Source organism: Pseudophryne corroboree, chromosome 6 (genome assembly GCF_028390025.1).
Source record: "Pseudophryne corroboree isolate aPseCor3 chromosome 6, aPseCor3.hap2, whole genome shotgun sequence".
NCBI lineage: Eukaryota > Metazoa > Chordata > Amphibia > Anura > Myobatrachidae > Pseudophryne > Pseudophryne corroboree.
In genome coordinates, this window is record NC_086449.1 from 66,195,214 (window position 1) to 66,205,037 (window position 9,824).

Genomic DNA, 9,824 nt, shown 5'->3' on the forward strand with positions numbered 1-9,824 from the left:
TGGCGCATCCAAGACATCTGAAGCAGCCCAACTTTGTTCTTAAAAAGTGTGTTTCCTGTGCGCCAGTCAAGCTTGTAACATCCAGTTTGACTATATGAACACCAATATTCCTACCCCTGGTATAACTTGGTAAGAGTGAAGTATTGGCTAAGGACGATAGCGCTCCCTCTGTCTGAATAATGGGCCACAATAATTTGGCCCTGCGTACCCTCTTATTGGTGGCTACCGAAAAACTATTAACCCAAGGGAGTTTAGGACTGGACGTCCTCTGTTGCCTGTCGGAAGGATTTAAAGCCTGTGTACGTGAGACCTTCAGAGCTCTGGCTTTTGCTAGCTGTAGTTCACCTAAGGGGTAGCCTCGCTCAGCGAACTTAACTTGCATACTATCCAGTGCTCTCATGGTCTCCTCTGGGTCTGAAGTTATGCGGCATACGCGCATAAATTGGGAATAGGCTAATCCTCTGCGCAATGTGTCAGGGTGGAAACTACGGTAATCAAGAAGCATGTTCCTGTCCATCTTGTTGGTAAATAAAGTGGTCGACAGATTGCCCTCCCTAACTGTAATGGTCACATCTAAATAATTGATGCTGGACTCATCAATTACATAGGTGAATTGCACTGGATGTTGCGTCAAATTGTGTTCTTCCCACAATGCGATTAAGTCCTCCCTAGATTCCTGCCAGAGTACTATCGAGTCATCAATGTACCTTTTAAAATATAACACCTGAGACTTAATCACTGGATCCAGGTAGAACATTCTCTTTTCTACCTGGTACATGAACGCGTTGGCGTACGACGGGGCCACTGCGGACCCCATCGCACACCCCGCTAGTTGGAGCATAAATTTGCCATTGAACACAAAATAGTTGCATTTAAGGACTTTATCAAGGAGGGACAAAAAGAAAGATATTTCAGGTCCAGAGTACACTTCACTCTCCTGGATGAGTAGTCTCACAGATTCAATCCCTGCCTCATGGGGGATGCACGTGTAAAGACTTATAACGTCTGAATTGCACAGCAACAACCCCTCAGGCAACTGGCCCAAGGATTGTAGCTGCTGCAGTAAGGACGTTGTGTCCTTCAGATAAGACAACAATGCTTGTATACATGGATTAAGATAAGCATCTAGGTACACGGATACTGGGTGATATAATGAACCCCTAGCTGACACGATGGGCCTGCCTGGGGGTTCCACCAAGGTCTTATGGATCTTGGGCACAGTATAAAACAGAGGAGCCTTAGGGTGCTCAATGGTGAGGGCCCTAACTGTATCACTGGAAACCGTGCGTCAAGCTCTTTTTTATACTCCTTGGTGGGGTCCATCGTGAGCCTTTTATAGACTTTGATGTCACCCAGCTGGCGCTCGCACTCATTGACGTAATCAGTCAGGTTAAGGATCACGATGGACCCCCCCTTATCAGCCTTACGAATTACTATGTCAGTCCTGTTAGACAGGTTTTGCAACATGACCATCTCAGATTTAGAGAGGTTAGGATAAACCCAATCAGTCATCTGTGTCATATCCTCGGACTCTAACATTCGCAGGAAAGTCCAGATGGATGGGTTCAGGCTTGGGGGGTCAAAATGTGAACGAGGTGCAATTCTCCTTAGTTGAACTGGAATACTGGAGGAAACTGATTCAGGCGTTTGTGAGTTAAGGTGTTCTTGTCGCCTCAAGGACCTTCCTAAACGGTGTACTTCAACCTTCCACTCCAGCGGATCAGGATAGACTGTGGGGACAAAAGACAGTCCCTTGGCCAATAAACGGTATTCTGGCTCTGTGAGAGGAGTGGAGGATAGGTTGAACACTAGCTCCTTCAGGCTCTCGGTGGTTTTTGTGCGGAGGATTCTTTGATTCTGCCCCGACCTCCGCGTCCTTTCCCTCTTCCTCGCTGGGGGGTACGGTTGGAGTGGGTGCGAATTCCCTGCGGGCCTTGGCCTAAAGGGAGATTGCCGTTGGACTGAGAAGTAACGCCAGTTGTTCCTTCAGAATCGCTAGCAGAAGTGCTAGCTCCTGTCTGTTGTTCTCTTCGCCATCTTGAGTTAGAGCGCCATTTGGGTTGCTTAGAGTCCTGTGATGTCCGGGTTCCACCTAACCAGGGGTAAACTTGTCTTTGTTGATAGTCTCTCTGAACAGTAGCAAGTTTATCTTTCTTAAAGCGCACCAAATCCTGGCGATACTGCTCGACCTGTCTAGTGAGTTTAGTGACCCAATCGGTCTGAGTGTCCAATATTAACGTTGGTTTATGTTTTCCTTCAAAAAGTAGAAGTTGCTCACGCACCAGGTTAAGCTCTCTGGTCGACTCTTCCACCACCAACAGTAGTAAGTCCATGGAGCATTTGTTAAGGATCGCAACCCACCGCCGGCAGAATGCTGTGTTAAATCTGCCTATGGTCGGTGAGTTGCGGATCCTAAAGCCCCTTGGGATGAGGTTACTCCGATAATAATCGGATAAGGAGATACCATGGTAGAGAAAATCTACCTCCCTTTGTTTCATCTTAAGCCATTTTCTAAATAATTGTTCACTTGTGTTCTTAATTGGCTCCCAAATGGCGCTCTAACTCAAGATGGCGAAGAGAACAACAGACAGGAGCCAGCACTTCTGCTAGCGATTCTGAAGGAACAACTGGCGTTACTTCTCAGTCCAACGGCAATCTCCCTTTAGGCCAAGGCCCGCAGGGAATTCGCACCCGCTCCAACCGTACCCCCCAGCGAGGAAGAGGGAAAGGACGCGGAGGTCGGGGCAGAATCAAAGAATCCTCCACACAAAAACCACCGAGAGCCTGAAGGAGCTAGTGTTCAACCTATCCTCCACTCCTCTCACAGAGTCAGAATACCGTTTATTGGCCAAGGGACTGTCTTTTGTCCCCACAGTCTATCCTGATCCGCTGGAGTGGAAGGTTGAAGTACACCGTTTAGGAAGGTCCTTGAGGCGACAAGAACACTTTAACTCACAAACGCCTGAATCAGTTTCCTCTAGTATTCCAGTTCAACTAAGGAGAATTGCACCTCGTTCACATTTTGACCCCCAAGCCGGAACCCATCCATCCGGACTTTCTTGCGAATGTTAGTCCGAGGATATGACACAGATGACTGATTGGGTTTATCCTAACCTCTCTAAATCTGAGATGGTCACGTTGCAAAACCTGTCTCGCAGGACTGACATAGTAATTCGTAAGGCTGATAAGGGGGGGTCCATCGTGATCCTTAACATGACTGATTACGTCAATGAGTACGAGCGCCAGCTGGGTGACATCAAAGTCTATAAAAGGCTCACGATGGACCCCACCAAGGAGTATAAAAAAGAGCTTGACGCACGGTTTCCAGTGATACAGTTAGGGCCCTCACCATTGAGCACCCTAAGGCTCCTCTGTTTTATACTGTGCCCAAGATCCATAAGACCTTGGTGGAACCCCCAGGCAGGCCCATCGTGTCAGCTAGGGGTTCATTATATCACCCAGTATCCGTGTACCTAGATGCTTATCTTAATCCATGTATACAAGCATTGTTGTCTTATCTGAAGGACACAACGTCCTTACTGCAGCAGCTACAATCCTTGGGCCAATTGCCTGAGGGGTTGTTGCTGTGCAATTCAGACGTTTTAAGCCTTTACACGTGCATCCCCCATGAGGCAGGGATTGAATCTGTGAGACTACTCATCCAGGAGAGTGAAGTGTACTCTGGTCCTGAAATATCTTTCTTTTTGTCCCTCCTTGATAAAGTCCTTAAACGCAACTATTTTGTGTTCAATGGCAAATTTATGCTCCAACTAGCGGGGTGTGCGATGGGGTCCGCAGTGGCCCCGTCGTACGCCAACGCGTTCATGTACCAGGTAGAAAAGAGAATGTTCTACCTGGATCCAGTGATTAAGTCTCAGGTGTTATATTTTAAAAGGTACATTGATGACCTGATAGTATTCTAGCAGGGATCTAGGGAGGACTTAATCGCACTGTGGGAAGAACACAATTTGACGCAACATCTAGTGCAATTCACCTATGTAATTGATGAGTCCAGCATCAATTATTTAGATGTGACCATTAAAGTTAGGGAGGGCAATCTGTCGACCACTTTATTTACCAAGAAGACAGACAGGAACATGCTTCTTGATTACCGTAGTTTCCACCCTGACACATTGCGCAGAGGATTACCCTATTCCCAATTTATGCGCGTATGCCGCATAACTTCAGACCCAGAGGAGACCATGAGAGCACTGGATAGTATGCAAGTTAAGTTCGCTGAGCGAGGCTACCCCTTAGGTGAACTACAGCTAGCAAAAGCCAGAGTTCTGAAGGTCTCACGTACACAGGTTTAAATCCTTCCAACAGGCAACAGAGGACGTCCAGTCCCAAACTCCCTTGGGTTAATAGATTTTCGGTAGCCACCAATAAGAGGGTGCGCAGGGCCAAATCATTGTGGCCCATTATTCAGACAGGGGGAGCGCTATCGTCCTTAGCCAATACTTCACTCTTACCAAGTTATACCAGGGGTAGGAATATTGGTAGCAAGAAAATATTTTATCAATAACATAAACGATCGGGCGCTTATATGTGCTGTTGCTCAAAGCTGCTGCTATAAAATTGGGTAAGTCACCCCCAATAACAAATATAGACATAAAGAACCAACGAGCAGCGCTAATAAAACAATTAGTAGAATAGAAGGATTAAGTACTGATTCATAATATTTAATCAAACATAGAAATAATAATACTTCACTAGCACAATATAAAATAAAAATAAATAAGTATGGATAAAAAATCAAACATTTACTGTAAAAAATTTGCTAAAAAAAGAGAGGGGTCACAGTTATAGCTACCTAATTTGTGTGTAGTCCGTTCCTGATTGTTATAGACCGGATAGCAGACAGATGAATAGTTGTCCCTGGACTGACATTGCAGTCATAGGGTTTAGAGTTATTTACCACAAATGACCGCTGGAGGTAATAGTCCCTTCAAGTTGTGTTTGCGGGTCCTCACTGCATCGCGGTCTCCTCCTTAGTTAGAAAAGGGGTGGTGGTAGTTCTGTTGTTAAAAGTTTGTGCAATGATTTTGCTCAGCACAACGTCCAGTCCTGGTCCGGATGCACAAAGGCAGCAATTCTCATATAGATAGTGACCCCAAAAGCTTGTTTTCTGACGCGTTTCGCTGCAGGTCCTGCAGCTTTATGAAAAGGTGGTCAATATTGGTGATCATATAGTCAAACTGGATGTTACAAGCTTGACTGGCGCACAGGAAACACACTTTTTAAGAACGAAGTTGGGCTGCTTCAGATGTCTTGGATGCGCCACCTGTAACACGCTTATGACAGGTGGCTCATTCAACCATCCCCTAACTGGGAAGAAGCTAGCCATCAAGTACCGTCTCACATGTACCTCCACCCATGTAGTGTATTTATTAACCTGCCCGTGCGGCCTTGCCTATGTGGGCAAGACCGTACGCCAGTTTCGGGAACGCATGGCGCTGCATAGAAGTGCTATAAAAAAAGCCTTCGAGAAAGGCAGTAGTGATCAACCTTTTGCTCGCCACTGCCTTGTGTTTAAACATGGGGTGGCCAGTATCCGAGCCATCCTTATTGATCACGTTCCCAAAACGATGAGAGGGGGCGATAGAGATCGAGCCCTTCTACAACGTGAGTCCAGGTGGATTCATAAGTTGGGCACACTATCCCCTTGGGGTTTGAACGAAAACCTTGGGTTACAATGTTTTCTCTAATTTAGCTCTTACAGGGATCATCACATTTACCATTTTCATCCCAGACCAAGTTCACCAGTAACAGTTATTCTAATCAGTATGATTTATGAAAGTCTCATCATAGATATATTATTATAGCTCTTGTGATGCTTACCTTGGTATAAATTTTTTCTGCTTTTTGCTTATATGCTTATATACTTTATGTTTTATATTGCATGTTTCTAGTCCAGCAAAGCTGGGGTGGGTCTACATTGTGCAGGGAGCTGTATTAGCTAACTCTTTCGTCTGTTTTTAATGTGTTTACTTATGTTTTTTTCTCACTTTTGCATCTTAGGTTGCTTAGCTACCGACCTGCGACGCGACGCCGGATAATGTCACGGGCCGGCAGCGTGAGACCCGGAGTACAGCCCCTAGCGACTGACGAGCAGGCTATGGAGTTGTCATGGCGACGGACTCCAGGCCTAGCTTGATGACGTCGTGAACGGGCGACGAGGGAGCGCTGCTGAGCGTTCGTACGGTCAGGATGGCGCCGCTGGGCAGGTGAGTCACATTAAGGTTTTTTGATTGTTTGTTAATGTTGGTGTATATATGTATCATGTATGGTTCAGCTAGGGTTGTTGAGGCCCTGAGGAAGGGGTTGAGCCCCAAAACATGTCGGTCGATTAAAGCTGACCTTTTCATCTTGCTTATGAAGTCTGTCTGAGTGCCGCTTTTATTCCACAACTTTTTATATATATATATATATATATATATATATATATATATATATACACAAATCAAATCAGTCCTTGCACATGAATGCCTCTGGAATCCCATGTGTTAAAAGTTTTGTCCAAGTGCTGCCTCAATCCCCTCCAAGCCAATGGAGCAACAAAAGAACTAGTAACCAAATTGGAGAGCTCACTGGTCAATAGTATAAAATAACCTTGACTTGTAAAATCTGCTTACATACGTTAAGGTTTAAAATGAACATCATCGGTGTGTAGCTGTAACTTAGCCGCTTTAATTGCACAGCGATATCAGCTCAACATCCGCCCTGGTCTCGGCAAATGACGTCACACCATCCACGTCTAAACCACGCCTCTACGCGTTTCGTCCAATCACGGGACTTCGTCAGGAGGTGTGATTTGCTTCACCATTAGAACACTTAGAAACCCTCATGGGTTCTATAACAATTACAAACATTTAACATACATAAAAAAGTATCAATATATATATATATATATAGACAGCACATATATATATAAAACATAGATATATTATGGAGCAGGATCATACAGAAACTGCGCCAACATTCAATATAGTTAATTTCATGTCTCTAACCTTAGTTAACCCTTTATTGATCAAATAATAGTTATGCTGTTAGTACCTTTAGCGATTTGTTTAGTATCGATCCTGGCCCGTTTACATATTAATGGAAACTTCAAGATTCATTATAAAAAGTTTAAACGCAAATATAAAAGTACATTATCTTCTTCTGGGACTAGCACACTATAATTTACAAAATAAGTTTTTTCATATGTATATATATATATATATATATATATATATATATATAAACTGAACGCTATATCTTCAATGTGCTGTACTGTATGGGCAATTGTAATACCGCTCATGTCAAAAGCACCACACGCTGAATGATTAACCATGCAGAAATGGAACTCATTTGCATACTAATTAAAACTTCATAACTTGTTATATTTTATATTAAATAAAAATAAAAGGTATCATATTATCTTATTCTGGGAGCAGCATAATATATATATATATATATATATATATATTTATATAGAGAGTATCGAAAAAGAGGAAAAATGGCGCCCCAGGGGTTTACAAATACCCTTATACAAAGACTATTGCTTAACAGGGTTTGCAATCAATATTTATACAGGTTTTTAAAACACATAATGGACTGTACTTTTCATAAAAATGTATTAAAACAATTATACAGAAACATGAAGTATATCCATCATTATTACATGTACATTATGATGTAGTTTCTCCTACAGAAATCCATCAATGGGATATGGAGGAAAGAAGGCAACCTTTCTGTTGTATCCTTATTCTTCCTCATTAAATATTCGGAGATAATATCAACAAGAAATACAGTAAACCAACGCGTTTCGTCTAGGAACTAGACTTCATCAGGGGTGCGTCTCGAAATTATAGAACAACCATTCAATAAAATATATGAATACATGAAAATACATGAAAATACATAAGAAAATGTACAAACAATCCAAAAGAACAGTCCGAAAAAAACAACAAAGATGGCCAAGACAAGGAAAAAAATGAAAACATGGAATGAGCAGTTGATAATCTCACATAATTAGAAGAGACTTTAAGATGTTATTCATAAATATGGTCCACCGAAAAAGATTTTATGTTAGACATACCTTAGATAATAATGTCTATCCAAGAGAGTGATAGGCCTAGATCATTGGCCGAATAGGTTCATACGTGGGCTTCCAAACATCAATGAGGCGTGAAATAAGGGCATAAAGTCAGCCTAATTGGGAATATAACAAGTTCTTGAAGGGATCTATTATCTAAAATCAATTAAACCATAGAGGTTGAAAAATGTACAACATACCTCGTGAATCTGGTAACTCAGATTACGCAGAGCTCAAAAGGGAAGCATTCGTATGAAAAAAAGAGGAATCAGCAACTTCATGCACACATGGAGGACCTAATGAGTTAATTATCATTTCTTAGTGTCTCACCTAATCATGGTGAAAGGTATACATAAAAGGAGGGCCTAAACTCAGATACCACTCATTTCAAGAATCACTGGTATATAAACGCCTTCACATCTGAAATGTGAGGACTAGTTAGACCATAAAGATATGTTCTAGGAGATTACTATTAATCTTTCCCTACGTCATAGACCTTAACCTTCATTTAAAAAATAAAAATGGGCGTGTATTACCTCTAGTCTAATTTTTCTGTCTTTTTAGACTAGAAGTATAAAATTAATTACTTCTATATGAAGCACATGTGCTGATGAATCTGCATCTTATCAATGAAGACTCTATTCACTATTGTAATTAATTAACATTAAGATTCCACAAGCACAAAATACATTAATCATAACATACCTCAGAAGTCACAATACAGGTGAAAAATGCAGAAATCTATACAGAGTCCTTATGGTATCCTATGGATATGATACCTAGAGGATTTACTTGTATAACAACAGTTAGGACCTATGTTAACTAAGTCCCAATCTGAGAACACATGTGTATAATCACACTAATTAAAACCAATTGATCCAGGGATATATGGAAACAGACAGCAAATACTCTAAATCAGGGCTGGCCAAACCGGTCCTCGAGATCTACCAACAGTGCATGTTTTCCAGGCCTCCTGGAGATCTGTAGAATTGTCAGTTAGGAATTAATGCAGCACATCTTAATTAGTAATGACTACACCTGTGCACCAGCTAGGTAGTCTGGAAAATGTGAACTGTTGGTAGATCTCGAGGACCGGTTTGGCCAGCCCTGCTCTAAATAAACCACCACTTAATTACCAACAGGTGGACAATGAAAGGAAGCTGTGCTAGGAGTATAAGATTGCACAGCCCAGCATGAAGGCTTAATAATAAAAATATGTATCAGCAATTTAGCAAAGTATGAATACATATTTGTGTAAAAAGAAATCCAGCATCAACTTAAGCTAAATAGAGCCTGGTGTAGAATGTCATAAAGACAGGTTTTCCTTACCTTCCAAATAGTGATCAGCAGTGAGCCAGTGATCATGCAATGAAGCATGGAGGCTAAGTGCATGTTTATATAGGAGGAACTTTGATGACCTCACTTCCTTCAGTGATACTAATTAGTGTTTAAATGACTTTGAATAACTAGTATTATGAAATAAAAAAGGGGCTCTTTATAAATCCCCTATAGCAATATAAGTATATAAATATTTCACAACTAGTGAAAATTACCATAAATCTAAAGTTAAGCCACATATAATTTAATTAATTGGCTTTCCCAAAATACCCTGTTGGGGCTAGTATCTATGTGAATTAAATGTGGTTCTGATTGACAGCTAACGGAGCCTATAGAGAAGTGAATGGGAGTGGAGGCGGGACATAAACTTTTCACACTTATTCTAATTGGTGTCCGTCAGTACAGG

General features: G+C 41.9%; 1 long non-coding RNA gene across 1 annotated transcript; it reads right to left on the reverse strand.

Moving 5' to 3' along the window:
- Positions 1–7,600: 7,600 nt before the first annotated feature.
- Positions 7,601–9,477, reverse strand: LOC134936148 (uncharacterized). The gene is made up of 4 exons (XR_010180462.1): positions 9,410–9,477; positions 8,786–8,859; positions 8,281–8,376; positions 7,601–7,843 (listed from the first exon to the last, which is right to left on the reverse strand). It is a non-coding gene; the product is annotated as an uncharacterized LOC134936148 (long non-coding RNA).
- Positions 9,478–9,824: the final 347 nt, after the last annotated feature.